The 20,751-nt window shown below is 40.8% G+C and overlaps 1 protein-coding gene across 2 annotated transcripts in view; it reads right to left on the bottom strand.

Moving 5' to 3' along the window:
- CCSER1 (coiled-coil serine rich protein 1) overlaps positions 1 to 20,751 on the bottom strand; it is a 1,553,855-nt gene that overhangs the window by 1,368,826 nt on the left and 164,278 nt on the right. The window lies entirely within an intron of this gene.

The raw sequence follows: 20,751 nt of genomic DNA, 5'->3' as shown, positions 1-20,751 counted from the left end.
TTTTAGTCACCTTGCCTGAAAAAAAATGAGTAAAAAGCAATTCACAAACCCAATATTTATACCAACTAAAATTAAAGCTCGTTCCAGAAAAAATAAGGACATATCCCAGTTACGAACAAAATTAAAAGGCTATGATGACACAGAAAGTTACAGGAAGTAATAAAATTTAAACAATACCTATGTGGTAACGCCATTTCCAAAATGACCCAAACTATAAAATGAGCAAGCCATTCATCCAAAACAGTAAACACCATAAAAAACAAAGCCAGAATTGTAGTTTTATGACAAACAACAGGACGCAGTTTGCATCCGCATCACCAGTACCTGGTGTAATTATTCTATCTATTATTCTGTGACCCCTTCCTAAAAGATATATCTTCATAATTATTAATATTGTCTCACATAAGTTGGATTATAAGGAGATCCAAAAGTCACATATAGCCCAAAATGATACCAATAAAAAATAAAATTTCTCCTGCAAAAAATAATTTATTTTGACTATTTGTAATGGACAATGCAAACATAGAAACCATAAAACTATATATATTTGCTATTTCATTAATTGTATTCATCTACATTCATTACATTTTGCGTTAGATCATAAAAATATATACGGTACTTTTTTCAGTATTTCAAGGGATGTATTTTTCAGCTTGTGCTATTTAGATTGTGCAATATACACAGATCCCTCAAATACTTAAAAATAGGCTTCTGAAAGTCCCTTCAAAATTGGAAAAATTGTTGCTAAAAAATTATAAGAAAGCAATTGCCCCCCAAAAATAAATGTATAAAAAATATCATCATAACGTAAACAAATGGGAGATGCTTTTCAACTATTTTGTGTGATATGACTATCTTTTTTAACTCTATCCTGCCAAAGCCTGTTTTCACCTTCCTGACCTGACAACATTTTTCAAATCTAGCATGCGTTACTTTATGTAGTAAGAACTGCGGACTGCTTTCTGTTTAATGGTTTCATTTGCATTAATAAAAGCTAAGCTTCGTATTACCACTTTTTTGCTTAAATCCTATTTGCCCACACTGGGGTATAACATGGCAGAATACTATCTGTTTTTTCAGATAGTACGTTATACTATCTAGCAGGGCAGATCTGTAGTTATTTTCTGCGCCATTTCGGCATACTGCGGGTGCATCCGATAATAGGATCATGCTCACTCTTAGGCTGCCATCACACTAGCAGTATTTGGTCAGTATTTTACATCAGTATTTGTAAGCCAAAACCAGGAGTGGGTGATAAATACAGAAGTGGTGCATATGTTTTTATTATACTTTTCCTCTAATTGTTCCACTCCTGGTTTTGGCTACAAATACTGATGTAAAATACTGACCAAATACTGCTAGTGTGACTGTAGCTTTACAAGTCTGCTGTGCAGATCAGAATTCTTTCTCTAATGCCGATTAAGCATGAGAAAAAAACTGCAACATGCTGAGAGTTGCTGGGCAAACTGAATTCAAGTCTATGAGTGCATTGAAAATATCGGATTGCATTCAGATGACATGCGAGTGCAATCTGATTTCCGCGGACACAGACAATGGAGAACACGGAGAAATCTTGTTTATTCGAGAGAATCGGATCACACTAAGCTAACACTCAGGTCAAACTATTGTATGAAGGAATCTATGTTCATGTGACTCCAGCCTTGAAGCTAGGTTCATATTTATCCTGCACCTTATGTTGAGCACTTATATCAGGCCTTCCATCTAAATCTTGTAAATTTGTTATTCAGATACAGGTGCTTCTCACAAAATTAGAATATCATCAAAAAGTTAATTTATTTCAGTTCTTCAATACAAAAAGTGAAACTCATATATTATATAGAGTCATTACATACAGAATGATCTATTTCAAGTGTTTTTTCTGTTAATGTTGATGATTATAGCTTACAGCCAATGAAAACCCAAAAGTCATTACCTCAGTAAATCAGAATAATTAACAAAAACACCTGCAAAGGCTTCCTAAGTGTTTAAAAATGTCCCTTAGTCTGTTTCAGTAGGCTCCACAATCATGGGGAAGACTGCTGACTTGACAGATGTCCAGAAGACAGTCATTGACACACTCCACAAGAAGGTTACTTTGACCTGGTGACAAGATCTCTTTAAGGTATATAATATTAAATATTAACCTCAACATCATACCATAGCCATTCTGAAAAAAGTTACTAATATCAAGTCCTATGATTCAAAAAAGGACCCCCCAAAAAAGTTTTGAAGTTTCCTACTTTCTTTGGTTAAATTTCTTCCTGATATCATATACGGCAGTGAGAATAAATTCCTGGAATAAAATCTAGTACACAGCACCTGTGATATTTTAGTCACCCTCTTGAGGTCATTATAGGGATAGTTATTAAGATCAAACTACAGGAACTTCGCAATGACAATACGATGGTTGGTAATTATCTTAGGAAATGCTCACACTCATTAATTGCTTAGATCTGTCTACAAATCTGCCTTCGGTGGAGGATCAAATTACATACATGATGCCTATAGAAATCTATGTAGAGGGAAGAGGAAGGAGCAGGAGGGAGATACAAGGACACTTGTAGTGCAGGTGGAAGGATGCAATATGGAAGTCAAAAAATGGCCAGAATATGGTGTAATTGCTCATGTACTGTACCCACTAATGCCACCCTATTCTGGGGAGACAGCTGGAAGCAATTAAAATTACTTTAATTAGTGTTGTAAGTATATTATATTATATATTATATATTATATTACAGCACTGATTCCGAGCAGCAGATCTCCAGTCACAATTCTGTTATTCGCCACCGTTCTTGTTGTCAGACTTATCACTAATAGTTTACCTCTCAGGAGGGTGCATTGACCATATCTTTTTCCAACATCAGATTGCTTTACTGTACGAATTATTATATATTATAGCACTCATGTTCAGAAAAATCATCTCCCCGGCCTGCAGAATTGTACATGCAGATCTCGATGATAATACAGACTGCACTTTGTCTTTACAAGAAAAGCAGTGCTATGTATTAGGAGACCACTAGGTGGCAGCAGAACAATGACAATGAGCTTAAACAACAGAGCAAGGTTATGTTCACACTGTGTCTGCAGCACATACTGATCACAAAGGTAAAAAATGTTCTGAGCCATCAACTGAAAGCATTCATCAAGCCAAGAGCGTTCTTCTGGAATATACCTGCCTGTGGGCCAAACTACTGTTATATGTATGTATTAACATGTTAATTCTAGAACCAGAGTGATACAGTATAGTCCATACATAAAATATTACTAATACATTCCAGTATACAATGCACCACATGCAGTACAAAAAAAGCACAAAAAATCCTCCATAAACCGTGTCTCTCCACCAGAAGAAAAACAAGTATGAGCAGAGTGCACAGTGGCAGGTACTGTATGTCATACTGGAATAATGGTACGGGCCTCATCTCTTAGGAAAAATACGGAAGAACTAAACCAAAACTAATGAGCGATATATACAGTATATTAGTGAATATACTGTGCGTCTAAATGCCCCCCTTTCGTATTCGGTCTGTGTCTATCCTCCGGTAGCAGCTTTTGGTGAAACAGGTGTCAGACTGGTGCCTGCATTAAGTACTGGTGGGAGTGTGGACCTATATTAGTGACATGGTGACCGATCGGCTTTATTTTATACTACCATATATAATAATATTAACGACATAGTTTTAATAATGAGATTATCCGGTGAAAACAAGTTCCACAGCAAAGGTGAAATTTATTGATCAGTGGAACTCGCAGCGATTGGCAGAAGGGCGAACGTTTATCACTGTTAGGATGGAGCAGAAGTGCAAGTGCTGGAATGTTGCTCCATTCATTCCTTATGGGGCTATCGGCTTTTCGTGGCAGTCAGACTTGGGCAGTGCCACTCATTCCTAATAGGGACAACAGTCAGGGATAAGAGATTCTCAGCATGCGTCCCAGAGGTTGGACCCCATCGGATCAGAAAGTTATCACATATAGCAGTGAATTGATAGTTTTTTTTTTTATCAAGATAACCCTTTTAACATGAAGAATACATTGAGTTTGATACACAAGAGTAATTATTTTAACTAAATCAATGCTATAAATATATACATTCCCCTGTTAAAAATAATATTCCCTGGAAAAGTCATTTTATATTCTTACCACTAGAGGGCGAGCTATGACAACTAATGATGGCTGCCTGCTTTACCTTATAATAAACGGCTCAGAATTAGAGATGGAAAGTATCGCACATGATCCTAGAAAGTATCATAAAGCCCACATGAAAATCATAAAATACCTAAGATGAAGATTGTAAGGAAATAGGATTTCATTAATAAATAACTCGGGTCCATTTCAGACACAAATATGGCCTCATATTACAGATTATACCATGGATCAGGATTATTAGACACCATAATAAAAACCCTAACATTGTATATGACCATATAATGGCGGTCAGAAACATGTCTTATAAGTGCACGATGAGTGATCTATCCCTGGACTTTGAGCGAGTATTATATTAAGTCATTATGGACGCAATCACATCTATGGCAAGTGTCTAGAATCCCCCTTCTCCAGGCTTAAACACTCTGGTGGGACGCATGTCATGCTCGGTGTTAAGTCCATTAGCGTATCATGGAGCATGGTTTAGTGCGCCGGCTGAGCCAGCAAAACAGTTTAAAGCTTTTTAATTGCTTTGGAAACATGCGCCACGCTGTGTGGAACGACTGAGCGGAAACGGCAAGGAATGATTTCACCAATTGTCTACTAGTTGCATTTAATTAAAATGAAGAGATATTTACAAGGCTTAGATGCTAATTGCCTCAGCCTGAAATATGTACTAAATTAACAGCAGTCTTTTCCCCCTAGAGAATAATGGAAGGAAATCACACTTTCCATACACTGAAAATTTGAAATGGATTTTCCCAACATAGGAAGTGATGGTCTGACCACAGAAAGTATCATGTGCCCGACAGGTGGGGGCTCAACCACTGGACCCGTAGTGATAGTTATTGATGCACATATATTGATCAGTTCACACCAGTTTGGGAGTAAATTTAATTCCCAAAAATAGAAAATTGTGCAAAGTTGTTGGCTTTGTATATTTATTTTATGATGACCATTAATAGGGCTTGTGTACACCACTGATTTTCTCGGACCGGTGCTATCCGTGATTACCGCAGATAGCACTCGTATTTATGATTTTCTATAGGGGCTGTGTAAATCCGATTTGGTCCTCAGACCAAGTGTTCCACAAAAAAATTACAGACATGACCGATTTTGAGCGTAGGGTCGGATCAAAATTGGCAATGTAAGACCACAGGTCCTTGAAAAAAGTCTGACCTCACGCTGACGTTATCTACATTTCATGGAATGACAAAATGGAGAAGGTGGAGAAACTTTTTTTTTTCTCTCTACTTTCAAGAAAACCTAAGACTTATAATAATAATCAGACATATAATAACAATAATTTTTATTTTTATAGCACTAACATATTCCGCAGCACTTTACAATTAGGCCAAATCAGACCAGTTTTCTCGGATGTGGAGAAACCTGCCCACAATCTAATCATCCCCCCAGCTGTGAGGATCCACACTTCTGTGCTGATGAGGTGGATTCATTTGGTTCCATTAAAACAAAACCAGGAATTCCATAGCCAATATAACAGAAATGCATATATTTGGAATGCCTATCTTAAAGGTTATTCCTAGACAGGTATTTATGACAGGTTCATAAAAACTACCACTAATGTGTAAAATGTGGGAATCCTATATCAAGAACATCCATCTTTGAGCACAAGTAGCCAAATGCTGCACATGAATATAAACCTTTTTTCTTCCTTTTTCCTTCCATTTTCTGAACAGAATATAAGGTCGGCTCTCTTTCTTGAGCCATTGTTATCACCACTCAGAAATGCTTTACTGCAATCTTAAGGAATATAGAGAGGAACAGTCTGGAGATGTTCATTAAATGAGTTTTCAACTTTTAGAAAACTGGACATCAAACAATTCCTTTAAGGCCAATCTCACACGTCCAGATAATTCCGGTACCGGAAAAATCAGTACCGGAATTATCCGTGTCCGTGTGCTCACGTTGAACATCAGTGTGGCACACGTGCGGCAGCCAACGTGCCAACTGAGGACCACACGGACCGTGCAGGAGACAGCACTAGAGTTAGGCGCTGTCCCCTGCATGCGGTGCTGAAGCCGGTATTCATCCCTTCTTCCCAGCAGCGTTCGCTGGAAAGAAGGAATGAATAATCTTTTTTTTTATTTACTTTTGTTTTTAAAATAAAGTTACCGGTAATCTGCCCCCTCCCACCCCCTGTGCGCCCCCCCGCTGGCATTAAAATACTTACCCAGCTCCCTCGGCGCTTACATCCTCTCAGCGTCGCAGCTCTTCCTGTATGAGCGGTCATGTGGTGCCGCTTATTACAGTAATGAATATGCGGCTCCACCCCTATGTGAGGTGGAGCCGCATATTCATCACTGTAATGTGCGGCACCACGTGACCGCTCATACAGGACAAGTAGCGACGCTGAGAGGATGTAAGCGCCGAGGGAGCTGGGTAAGTATTTTAATGCCAGCGGGGGGGGCGCACAGGGGGTGGGAGGGGGCAGATTACCGGCAACTTTATTTTAAAAACAAAAATAAATTTAAAAAAAAGATTATTCATTACTTCTTTCCAGCAAACTCTGCTGGAGAGAAGAAATGAATGGGGCTTCAGCACCACACGCGGGGGGGACAGCATTTACAGTAGCGCTGTCTCCTGCATGGCACACGGACTGCACACGGACAACATCCGTGTGCGGTACGTGTTTTACACGGACCCATTGACTTTAATGGGTCCGTGTGATCCGTGCGCTCCCATGAACACAGACATGTATCCGTGTTTTCCAAACAGACACACGGTCCGTGAAAACACGCTGACATGTGCAGAGACACATTGATTTTAATGTGTCTACGTGAGTCAGTGACTCCGGTACGTGAGGAAACTGTCACCTCACGTACCGGAGCCACTGACGTGTGAAACCGGCCTAATGTAAGATAACACAGATAGATATGACTCACCCTCCCCAGGTCCAGTGCCCCTGCCTCTGTGTTGTAGCTTCAGTGGTGACATCACGTTGGCAGCTCAAATCACTGCTGTGCCATCTACATTCGCACTGCAATTCACCGACCAGTCGCGGGTGACCTGACCTGAATCAGCAGTATCATTGACATATATGAGGTTGTTAGCTCAGGCTAGAAGACCGACAGCCGATTTATGAATTGTGGTCCGAACGATAAATAATTTCATTTCAAAGCTGACTTATTTATGTATAGGTGTTAACTTTCATTACAGTTTTCACTTACATCACTTTCAGGATCTCATCACAGGCAGGATTATAATGAAAGCTAATATGTATATATAGATAACAGGATCTAGCATTCACAGCTCACCTCCTCACCCTCCCTGCACAATGACCTCCGCACAGGTCACAGAGTGTGCCCAATAAAAGATCTCCTGCTTAGGTTAATGAGCATTTCCAGACTGTAAGGCATATCTCTATATGCTGTTAATTAATAGGAGTTAACGCAAGGGGGTTGCAACAAAAATCATGTACTGAAAACAGAAAAAAATCAGCAATCATAAAATGAAAACCCATTAAAAAGAATATTTTCATTATGTAGAAATGCCTGCATTCCCATCAATTCATTCATACCCTGCTATAAACTGATGTACATATCAGGAAAATTAATAATAATAATTTGGGATCCAGCACCATTCTGCTCCACTTCTCAGTGATGTCATTGCCCCTCAGATCACACTGTGCTCTGCGTGATCTGTAAGTGGCTTTAGAATGTGACAATGGAGCTTCAGAACAAGGCTCCATGGACTTTCATTGTCAAAGAGATTCCTGGCTCACACACTGAGCACAGAGAGAGCTGGAAAGTGTGAAGAGCAGTGATGTCACTGAGAAGAGGAGCAGAGCAGAGCTGGACACTGGAAAGTGTGAAGAGCAGTGATGTCACTGAGAAGAGGAGCAGAGCAGAGCTGGACACTGGAAAGTGTGAAGAGCAGTGATGTCACTGAGAAGAGGAGCAGAGCAGAGCTGGACACTGGAAAGTGTGAAGAGCAGTGACGTCACTGAGAAGAGGAGCAGAGCAGAGCTGGACACTCGAAAGTGTGAAGAGCAGTGATGTCACTGAGAAGAGGAGCAGAGCAGAGCTGGACACTGGAGAAGACGACGGGAAGTGAAAATATTATCACATCACACCCCATACACATACAGTATACACAGATTCAGTTACAAGAAAACTTCGTAAGAGGGCTACTGAATTTCTATCGTTTTTCTTCCTGAGCTGTCATCCTACTCAACTAATAATGTCTACAATATCTAGCGCTATTCTATTTTTACATCTAATGTTAAGCCAATTAGTACTGCCACAACTGCAAGCAGTAATAGCACAGAGAACTGAGCATCCAAACCGTGAGTAAGAAGACTGACAGCCAGAAATTCACAGAGATGAAGAGTAGACGTGTCTCAAAATAACTTGAAGCATTCCCTTCCTCTGAATCCTGGGAGATTTATTTTATTATCTAACCAAACAAAGCACATTTCCAGGCAAGTGAAAGCTTTTCTTCTAAGACATGAAGCAAGGAAAGTGGACAGAATTTGGTTAGCTGTAGTTGGATGTGATTTATCATATTTACTGTATTTCTTGTGTTAGGTTCATTCTGGCCGAGAAGAGTTTTGGTCTCAAATCTGACCAATAGAAAATATTTCTCTATTATGGCATGAAATGTGTGATAAGTGAGAACTTTCAAAGGAGTTTCGGAAAATCCAAATCCCCCTGCTGCAGAAAACTTGACTTTATTCAGCCATGCCTGGTCCAGCTCTGAGTTTCCATCACTGCTCCCCGTGTCTGTTATTGTCAACAGTACAGCACTGCAGCCAATCAGTGAGCTCAGCGACATTGAGCAGCTGATGCCGTCCACTCGGGCAGAGCTGCTGAGCTCAGTGATTGACTGCAGCGCCATCAGCCTCTGCAGACAATAAACACTAGAAGCAGCGGTGACTTGTTGATGGACCCACTTTTTTTTATTACCTAGGACCATAAGGAAACCTTGCATCATTGTATATATGTATTGAGTATAATATATATATATATATATATATATATATATATATATATATATATATATATATATATATATATACATGTGGAAAAAGTTAAATTGTAGGTGAATACTTTATTAACTGTGAAATATATACATTTATGTTTATCTAGCCCCTCATAAAAACAGAATATAAACATATCCAAAATGTATATGTAGCCCAAAATGTTACTGATGCAAGGAACAGTCCAAAAACAAAACTGACCCCCTTCATTCAGCTCTATTAACAAAGTATCTGGAGACAGAAAAACATTTAATTGTGCAAAAATAGTAAAACTTGAAACTACTATACAAACTGCTGCTATACACCGAAAACCAAGAACTCTTGCTGAAGTGAACATGTGTATGGGGGAGGCCGGAGGGAAAGCGATCGACTAAGGGCTCGTGCTTTTACCATTATTTTCAGTCTGAGTGTCGACCATGGAAAAATGGACAGGACTTGGACCAATGTTATTTATTGGGACAGTCCAGATGACTGACTTTTTTCTCTGACCGAATCGGTGTGTGAAAACAATCGCACTAGTTTATTCCGTGTGTCCGATCAGACTCATCCATTCAAGTCTATGGATGCACAAAAAAATCGGATGCTATACAGAGCCGCAGTATAGCATTTGTTTTTTACAGATAGTTACAATTCTGTAACATGGGAAACTAATTGTTCCTGTAAATGATTAATAGCTGCTGCTGTAAAAAACGGATTGTAGACGGACAGCACATAGATAACAAGTGAGAAAAAATTCATCCAAGTTTTCTGGATGAAACTTTGACTAAGTTTTATATGCTATCTTACAAACATTTCAACAACAGATATTTTAAGTACCGTATATACTAATATATAAGAGCAGATTTTTTTTAGCACATTTATTTGTGCTGAAAACGCCCCCCTTGGATTATACACGGGTCAATTGTTCCAGAAAGCTGGCGGGGGAGGGAGAGCGGTGGAACAGCGGGTGAAAGAGGCAGGACTCGGCGTCTGTGGCTATAGCCTGTGCTGCTGCTAAAAGAAATTAATATTCATTTCTCTTGTAGTGCGCACAGTGACACCCGCAGCCACCGCCTCCCAGAACACATCCTACTCACCCGCCAGCATGCTCTCACAGCATATCGTTGGTCCAGTCGCCCTCGCAGCATCTCATTCCAGCCCCTGGCGCCTGCCTGCAGCTCTTCCTGTGCGGAGCAATTAAGGTAATTAATATGCACGCCTCTCCACTCCCATACGCATGCAGAGAATATTTATTACCTTAATGAGTGGTACCACGTGATCGCTCAGCACATGAAGAGCTGCTGGCGCCGGAACAAGGTGCTGTGAGGGCATGCTGGAGGGTGAGTAGGATTTTTTTTTTTGTAATAGGAAGCATGCATAAAAGGACAGGAGGGGAGGAGCCACGCATACCAGGACCGGGGAAGCCACACATACCAGGACAGCTACAGGTGGGGCCAATCATACCAGAGCCACGCATACCAGGAGAACTACGGGAGGGAACCACACATACCAGGACAGCTACAGGGGGAGCCACGCATACCAGGACAGCTACGGGGGGAGGTCCGCATACCAGGACAGCTACAGGAGGAGCCCCGCATACCAGGACAGCTACGGGAGGAGCCACGCATACCATGAAAGGATGGGGGAGCCATGCATACCAGGATAGCTAAGGGGGAGCCACGCATACCAGGACAGCTACGGGGAGAGCCATGCATATCAGGACAGCTACGGGGAGAGCCACACATACCAGGACAGCTAAGGGGGAGCCCCGCATACCAGGACAGCTACAGGGGGAGCCACACATACTAGGACAGCTATAGGGGGAGCCACACATACTAGGACAACTACGAGAGGAAGCCACACATGCTAGGACAGCTACGGGTCTAGCCACACATACCTGGACAGCTAGGGGGAGCCACACATACCAGGAAAGCTACGGGAGGAGCCCCACATACCAGGACAGGATGGGGGGAGCCATGCATACCAGGACAGCAACCGGGGGAGCCATGCATACCAGGACAGCTACAGGGGGAGCTACGCATACCAGGACAGTTACGGGGGGAGCCACACATACCAGAACAGCTACGGGGGAGCCACACATACCAGGACACTTACGGGTCTAGCCACGCATACCAAGACAGCTAGGGGGGAGCCACACATACCAGGACAGCTACGGGATGAGCCACACATACCAGGACAGCGACCGGGGGAGCCATGCATACCAGGACAGTCACGGGGGAGCTATGCATACCAAACAGCGACAGGGAGCCACTCATATCGGGACAGGGATGAGGGGACAATGCATACCCAGAGTATATATACTCGAATCGATAAGCTTACCCAGTGTTCCTTGGCAAAATTAGGTGCCTCGGCTTATACTCGAGTATATACGTATATGGGCACCTGCCTTAATCACCTATAGGAAACGTGGTCACAAAGTGCTTATGACCACGTAATCTCTAATTATGACTCGCTAGGTAGTGAAGATAAAAATAAAACTTGGCAGATTTGGAGCATAATGAATAATATAAATAAACATAATGTAATACGATATTATATATTTATTGACCAGCTGTCTCTAAAATCATATATTTTTCTTAACACGGCTGTGTTACGAAATCCAACCCTACCAAAATCTGCATATTTGGGCACGTAGACCTTAAGGAAGAGCTCCCTATAGTCTCAATAAACCAAACAGCAAAAATCCACTAAGAGTTCCTCTCCCTTGGATAGCCCTGTCTTAAAACACACATGCGACTGAATGGCCGGCATGCCTCTCCCGCAGGGGACATGTATGGACAGCTGAGGATTCCTCCAGATATATGATCTGATTGATGGGAGTTACTGCACTTAATCCAGACTTTCAGAGATCATCACATCAGCTTCAGTTCAAAAATGAGTTATCATGATTGAGAATTACTATAAAGTTTCATATGGAAAAAATACTTTACATAGCAATCATGACCTCCACTCAAATATGTAATTATTAACAATCTCAAGTTTGTGGGATTTTGCCAATATGGAGCAATATAAATCTATTGAAGGATATGTGTGGGGTTATTTCTTATAGGTGATGGTCTTGTCATTTTGATTTTGACAAGGGTATTTATTAACATAGCTTCAGGTACCATAATCTTGTACCATATTTATGGTGGGATCATGTCTTCTGAGATCATTAAAACACTTACTAATTATTTAGAAAATGTAACCTCATATTAACTTGCTATATCTCTGAGAAGACCAAATATTTGAGAACTAATTTTGGAAATTGTTTCTTTCCAACCACATCTGAGCAGTTATCGATCTGAATCTTGCCCCAGAGACACAACACAGACAAAAAGAATGTCATTACTTCAGAGAATAAATGATTATTTTTTAGAATGAAGCAAATTGTCCTTTGTAAGAACCCTTCAAATCTAAGTGCGCACATTTATCCTGCTATTTTTCGTAAAGGAAAAGGGCAGAGTTCTACGCCAGTATGAAGACTGCTGCCTGGATACAACTCTTGTCTCAGTGAATAGATGGGAATCCTCAGCGAGGAACAATTTCTAATAGGTCTGTAGGCCCTAAAATGGCATTTGAGACACAGAAAACCACTCTGCAGCACATCTTTACTCAAAGTTCAGCTCCATCCAATTACTCTTTTCATTGCTGACTCCTGGGAATAGCATAAATTGCAGCCACCCTTTTAGCAGCTATGGAAATGGTTACTGTCGTTTTCACAAACTGTGCATATATCATTCACATTAGTAAATATAAGAAGCTTTGCATTACGTTATCAGATAAATGTGCTTCTTCTTCCACATGTAAGCCCCTACTTCACCTCTCCCCTTCCTCATAAACCCATTAGTTACTCTCTTAAAACAGCTTACTGAGGGATCAGATTATAGCTGCCTATTGACTATTGAGAGAGCAGAGGGGATAAAGGAACAGAGAGAAGAAGGTTACAGACACAGAAGATGCTGCTTTCTGAGAAGTATTTTATGTAACCCGTAGCTGGATTCACAGCTGCGCTGCTCAGTAGTGCTGTAATATGTCATCTATGTTGCTGTTGTTTCTTAACATAAGTTATATATATATATATATATGAAGAAATCTCTTAGCGCCCTTTCACACAGCATTTTCTCATACGTTCAGTGGACCCATCGGGATTTACGTCCGAACCCTTGCAAGACGTGATTCAGGTGCATGCAATGAAGGAATTATTGATAATAATGATGCAGATGGAGTCATTGTACTCAGCTTTATCCGCCTATTGGTGGTGGACAGGAAGATGCAGTAGACTTTGGCCGTAAGCCCTGACATGGCCACTGAATGCAGGAGAAAGCACAGTGTGAAAAGGCTCTTCTTATATCTCTATGTAATATGTATGACAGACATCATAGCAGCTAGACTTGACTAGTCTCTAGCTCAAACACTATGGAAATTTTAGAGCCTGCAGAGTGTAAAACTGCAGGATACATTCGGGGTATAAAGCAGAATTTTCAGAAAAGTCTCCTAAAATAACAGGTTCACTTAAAATAAATTGGCGTAATTCATCATTTTTGCTCTATCCTTCCTCCTAATGTCATCTAATTTTGTCTCCTCCTCTTTAGGGTATGTGGACACGCTGCGGATTTTGTTGCGGATCCATGTTACAGTCTGTTTAGAAAGGATCGTAAAAATCAGAGAGGAGGAGGGGTTTATCTCTATGTAAAGTCTTGTCTAAAGTCCACTTTAAGGGAGGATACTAGCGAAGGGAATGAGGATGTCGAGTCCATATGGGTCGAAATTCATGGAGGGAAAAATGGTAACAAAATTCTCATTGGGGTCTGTTACAAACCCCCAAATATAACAGAAACCATGGAAAGTCTACTTCTAAAGCAGATAGATGAAGCTGCAACCCATAATGAGGTCCTGGTTATGGGGGACTTTAACTACCCGGATATTAACTGGGAAACAGAAACCTGTGAAACCCATAAAGGCAACAGGTTTCTGCTAAAAACCAAGAAAAATTATCTTTCGCAATTGGTGCAGAATCCAACCAGAGGAGCAGCACTTTTAGACCTAATACTATCTAATAGACCTGACAGAATAACAAATCTGCAAGTGGTCGGGCATCTAGGAAATAGCGACCACAATATTGTACAGTTTCACCTGTCTTTCACTAGGGGGACTTGTCAGGGAGTCACAAAAACATTGAACTTTAGGAAGGCAAAGTTTGAACAGCTTAGAGATGCCCTTAATCTGGTAGACTGGGACAATATCCTCAGAAATGAGAATACAGATAATAAATGGGAAATGTTTAAGAACATCCTAAATAGGCACTGTAAGCGGTTTATACCTTGTGGGAATAAAAGGACTAGAAATAGGAAAAACCCAATGTGGCTAAACAAAGACGTAAGACAGGCAATTAACAGTAAAAAGAAAGTATTTGCACTACTAAAGCAGGATGGCACCATTGAAGCTCTAAAAAACTATAGGGAGAAAAATACTTTATCTAAAAAACTAATTAAAGCTGCCAAAAAGGAAACAGAGAAGCACATTGCTAAGGAGAGTAAAACTAATCCCAAACTGTTCTTCAACTATATCAATAGTAAAAGAATAAAAACTGAAAATGTAGGCCCCTTAAAAAATAGTGAGGAAAGAATGGTTGTAGATGACGAGGAAAAAGCTAACATATTAAACACCTTCTTCTCCACGGTATTCACGGTGGAAAATGAAATGCTAGGTGAAATCCCAAGAAACAATGAAAACCCTATATTAAGGGTCACCAATCTAACCCAAGAAGAGGTGCGGAACCGGCTAAATAAGATTAAAATAGATAAATCTCCGGGTCCAGATGGCATACACCCACGAGTACTAAGAGAACTAAGTAATGTAATAGATAAACCATTATTTCTTATTTTTAGGGACTCTATAGCGACAGGGTCTGTTCCGAAGGACTGGCGCATAGCAAATGTGGTGCCAATATTCAAAAGGGGCTCTAAAAGTGAACCTGGAAATTATAGGCCAGTAAGTCTAACCTCTATTGTTGGTAAAATATTTGAAGGGTTTCTGAGGGATGTTATTCTGGATTATCTCAATGAGAATAACTGTTTAACTCCATATCAGCATGGGTTTATGAGAAATCGCTCCTGTCAAACCAATCTAATCAGTTTTTATGAAGAGGTAAGCTATAGGCTGGACCACGGTGAGTCATTGGACGTGGTATATCTCGATTTTTCCAAAGCGTTTGATACCGTGCCGCACAAGAGGTTGGTACACAAAATGAGAATGCTTGGTCTGGGGGAAAATGTGTGTAAATGGGTTAGTAACTGGCTTAGTGATAGAAAGCAAAGGGTGGTTATAAATGGTATAGTCTCTAACTGGGTTGCTGTGACCAGTGGGGTACCGCAGGGGTCAGTATTGGGACCTGTTCTCTTCAACATATTCATTAATGATCTGGTAGAAGGTTTACACAGTAAAATATCGATATTTGCAGATGATACAAAACTATGTAAAGCAGTTAATACAAGAGAAGATAGTATTCTGCTACAGATGGATCTGGATAAGTTGGAAACTTGGGCTGAAAGGTGGCAGATGAGGTTTAACAATGATAAATGTAAGGTTATACACATGGGAAGAAGGAATCAATATCACCATTACACACTGAATGGGAAACCACTGGGTAAATCTGACAGGGAGAAGGACTTGGGGATCCTAGTTAATGATAAACTTACCTGGAGCAGCCAGTGCCAGGCAGCAGCTGCCAAGGCAAACAGGATCATGGGGTGCATTAAAAGAGGTCTGGATACACATGATGAGAGCATTATACTGCCTCTGTACAAATCCCTAGTTAGACCGCACATGGAGTACTGTGTCCAGTTTTGGGCACCGGTGCTCAGGAAGGATATAATGGAACTAGAGAGAGTACAAAGGAGGGCAACAAAATTAATAAAGGGGATGGAAGAACTACAATACCCAGATAGATTAGAGAAATTAGGATTATTTAGTCTAGAAAAAAGACGACTGAGGGGCGATCTAATAACCATGTATAAGTATATAAGGGGACAATACAAATATCTCGCTGAGGATCTGTTTATACCAAGGAAGGTGACGGGCACAAGGGGGCATTCTTTGCGTCTGGAGGAGAGAAGGTTTTTCCACCAACATAGAAGAGGATTCTTTACTGTTAGGGCAGTGAGAATCTGGAATTGCTTGCCTGAGGAGGTGGTGATGGCGAACTCAGTCGAGGGGTTCAAGAGAGGCCTGGATGTCTTCCTGGAGCAGAATAATATTGTATCATACAATTATTAGGTTCTGTAGAAGGACGTAGATCTGGGGATTTATTATGATGGAATATAGGCTGAACTGGATGGACAAATGTCTTTTTTCGGCCTTACTAACTATGTTACTATGTTACTATGTTAACCTATGGGAAACGAAATCCGCACTGCACATGCTGTGGAAAAAAATGCGCGGAAGCACAGCGGTTTACATTCCGCAGCATGTCAATTCTTTGTGCGGATTCCGCTGCGGTTTTACACCTGCTCCAATAGAAAACTGCAGGTGTAAAGCCGCAGCGGAATCCGCAGTAGAAACCGCGATAAATCCGCAGGAAAAACTGCAGCGGTTTTGCACTGTGGTTTTTCCAAATCCGCTGTGGAAAAATCCGCAGTCCTCCAGAATACGTGTGCACATACCCTTAGCGTATCGTAAAATCTATGGCAACTGAGGACATAAAATCTTAATCAGAATGTATATATAATTGTTACATCAAAAGCAATGTTCTAAAATAGTATTCCAAGGGATGTAAAAAAATATCTGGTTCTACTCTACACTCTCCTTTAATAATAACCTTTCAACACAACCTCATTTCTTTAAACTTTATTATTACGGTTGACACATATGAAGAAAGTATATGAGATTTGACCATTTTACTCTGCTCTTTGCCGCTTGTAGAAAAGAAAAGTGTTGCAACTGAGTCATGATAACGGACTGTTCACACTACTCTTCGAGGATCCATAGGGTGTTCTATCATGGTTGGCTATTTTTGCCATTAAATGATGCAAAATTTCCAACTGAATCTGTTAAAGTAGGTTAGGTCTTTCATTTTAAGCTTGGTCATTATCGTCACACTGAGTCCATCATATACAGAAGCCACGTCTATGGACTGTATAAGCTTTATGGCTTTCTAGGAAATCATACAAAATCCAAATCTCAGAGCCCTAGTAGCATCACCAAGTGCACCACAAATGCTCTTACAATGCCTAATTTATGCTAATGACTGGAGGTGCAGGAACGTTACATGATAGTAGGAAGGCCTGTGTCTGTGCGCCCTCATCTGTAAACTGTGTTTAGACTTCCTTTTACAAGCTAAGGACCATATGGTCTACTATTTTTCTTTTGCTGTTTAAACCAACTTAATTGCATCTGCATAGCAATTAGATTGATTCATAAATGGAATGAATAATGCATTAATGTATTCTTACTGTGTAAAAGTGAAGTTGAATTATGCGGGAAAAAAAAGTAGTTGAACAAAACAACAGACTAATCATGGCTGTTATTTATTGGAGCAATTTGCATTTTCTCGCTACATTTTGGATGCATGGGTGTTTCCAGTCTACAAATGAGGCAGAATATCCTAATAAAGGGGGGGGGGCGTAAAATAAACTGTGGGAAATCATTGTAAATACCATTACAATCAAATAGACATATGGCTTTGACAAGAGAAATGACAGGCAATCGGGACAGTTCTGACTTTCATACCTGTGTTCCTGTCATTAAATTAAAATATTGAAGAAATCTTATATTTTCCTTTGAGTTTTGCTTTTCTGTGATATGTTTTAAATATTTCTAAATATTTATGGCCTTAAAACTCAAGAAAATGGCAAAACAGCCTGGGCTCTTTTAGCCAAAAGCCTCACAACCCCAAATCTCCTACAAACGATACCTCCATACATATGTAGGAACTAAATTCTAACTTGGAGCCCTACTATGGCTCTGTATAGAATGGAGACAACTGAAGTATGCATGCTTGTGTTTTCACAGAAGCTGGGTGACAAGGGCTAAAAGTGGAAAAAAATGCAAATATAATTAATCCACAATATGATATGTCGGTTAAGAGTATAACCCCTAAGGGTATGTGTCCACGGGCCGGATTACATTCGGATTCGCTGTGTACAATCGCTGCGTTCAACCCGCAGCATCCAGATGTTACAGCATAGTGGAGGGGATTTTATGAAATCCCGTCTCCACTATGCGCGCGAACATGAATCCGGCGGCCCTGCGTTTACAGACATCCGGTGCGTTGGGCATCTATTTCTATTTAGATGAAAACCTTAAGTTGGCCATATACAATGTTAATATTTTTATTTTAGTGGGCAAGGTTTATTATATTTATATTGAACGGACACAGTTTATTAATTTTATAATCAAGAGACATAATATATTATTTTATATAAAGGAGCATATTATGTTGTATTGCATTCAGAAGGCACAGTATAATAAACAGGTTATATCCTTTCAGATACTGTTTGGCTCCAGTTGAAGTATGCTAAAAAAAGGAACACTATAGTCACCTTCCTTAGGTCCACTGGTGAGTCTCTGCAACTACCCCTGGAAATTGGCATTGGCTGCGGTGCTGACATCATGTTAGCAAGGTGACAGCCAATCAGTGATCTTCAGAACCGCTAAGCTCACTCATTCGGTGCTGCACTGTTGACGTGATGTCAGCACCACAGCTAATGCCGGATCCTGGGAGAAGCTGCTGAGTCTCACCAGTGGTCCAGAGAAAAACTATCTGCAGCTGGGGTTGAATAAAAAGGGAACTTTATATTCAGGGTGACAATATTTTGATTATATATTTGCAAGATTTCTGCTTATGAAGATCTGTCAGTGTGCCTGTCAAAAAGTCAAACCTCAAATTGAAGTCAAATGCAGGAAGAAGCAAGTCAAGGGCTCCCGCTAAAAAGAAAAGCCACTTTTTCCATTTTAATCTAAAAATTGATGCTTACAGTGATTTATACATATGGTGTATTGTGCTTTTTTGGGACTAGAAGTTCCCCAAGGCCAGAAAAATTGTGAAAAATTACACTGACGAGGGGCAGTACCCCGAAACACAGTGTCTGCAAGTTGAGATTCTGGTTTGGCTATTATCCTAAGTCATGTGACAAGGCTCGTTAAAGGGTTGACATTGACTGTTAGGATTAGGGTTGAGCGACCTTTACTTTTATAGGATCGGGTCGGGTTTCACGAAACCCGACTTTTTCAAAAGTCGGGTCGAGTGTAATCGGCCGATCCTATAAAAAAGTCGGGGTCGGCCGAAACTCGAAACCCAATGCAGTGCATTGGGTCTCCAATGGTTCCCAGGGTCTGAAGGAGCAGAAACTCTCCTTCAGGCCCTGCGATCCATATTTAAGTGTAAAATAAAGAATTAAAATAAAAAATATTGCAATACTTACCCTCTGACGCGCCCTGGTACTAACCGGAACCTTCCTTCCTTCCAATCATCTCTTCCAGGACCTGGCGGTGACGTCGCGGTGACGTCGCGGCTTGTGATTGGTCAATCACAAGCCGCGACGTCACCGAAGGTCCTGGAAGGGGTGATTCTTAGGAAGGAAGGCTGCCGGAAAGAAGCAGGGCCCGTCCGAGGGTGAGTATATACCTAATAGGAATATACTCACCCTCGGACGCGCCCTGCTTCTTTCCGGCAGCCTTCCTTCCTTCGAATCAGCCCTTCCAGGACCTTCGGTGACGTCGCGGTGACGTCACGGCTTGTGATTGGTCGCGCGAGCGGTCACATGGGCGGCCGCGTGACCAATCACAAGCCGCGACGTCACCATGACATCACCGTCAGGTCCTTGAAGCGCTGATTCGAAGGAAGGAAGGTTCCGGTTAGTACCAGGGCGCGTCAGAGGGCAAGTATTGCGATATTTTTTATTTTAATTCTTTATTTTACATTAAATATGGATTCCGATACCGATTTCCGATATTGCAAACATATCGGGAATCGGGATCGGAATTCCGATACCACATTCAGAAGATCGCCGACTTCATGGCCGACCCCATACAGGGGTCGGGTCGGGTTTCCTGAAACCCGACTTTGCCAAAAGTCGGCGACTTCTGAAAGTGGCCGACCCGTTTCGCTCAACCCTAGTTAGGATTGCTACTTCCAATAGGTGGCACTAGAGTTCTAGTCCTCTTCCTCTCTGAAGAGACACTACAAGTTTTGAACTTCTAAAATGACTAATTTAGACTATTTTCTATTGAGCAAACAAATATATCTCTGGGAATTTTGGTATGCCACGCAAGATTTTTTTTTTGTCACTGAAAAACATTCATCCAAAGATCTGCAACTCATCAAAACATGTATTGATAATATTTTTTTCATTGCAAATCTAAGCTCACCTTAAAGTTTCCAATCTCTATTTTAACAGTAGCAAACAAAAAGAAAGACAAAATGAATAATTGAAGGCACTAAGGCAAGAAAGCACTGGCTCCTTCACATAGCAAGTGTGATCCAACCCCAGAAAGGTGCCTGGTTGGATGGTTGAATCAATATCATGAAGATTTCAGGCTGAAAGGGAATGTATATGTGATGAACCTTTATTAATCTAGTTTTGCATAAATAAAAGGAATGACCTAATTAAAGTATTGTAGATGGA

Source organism: Ranitomeya imitator, chromosome 1 (assembly GCF_032444005.1).
Source record: "Ranitomeya imitator isolate aRanImi1 chromosome 1, aRanImi1.pri, whole genome shotgun sequence".
NCBI classification, from domain to species: Eukaryota; Metazoa; Chordata; class Amphibia; order Anura; family Dendrobatidae; genus Ranitomeya; species Ranitomeya imitator.
Note: the sequence above shows the minus strand (reverse complement) of the source record. Positions and strands in the feature narration are given on the sequence as shown.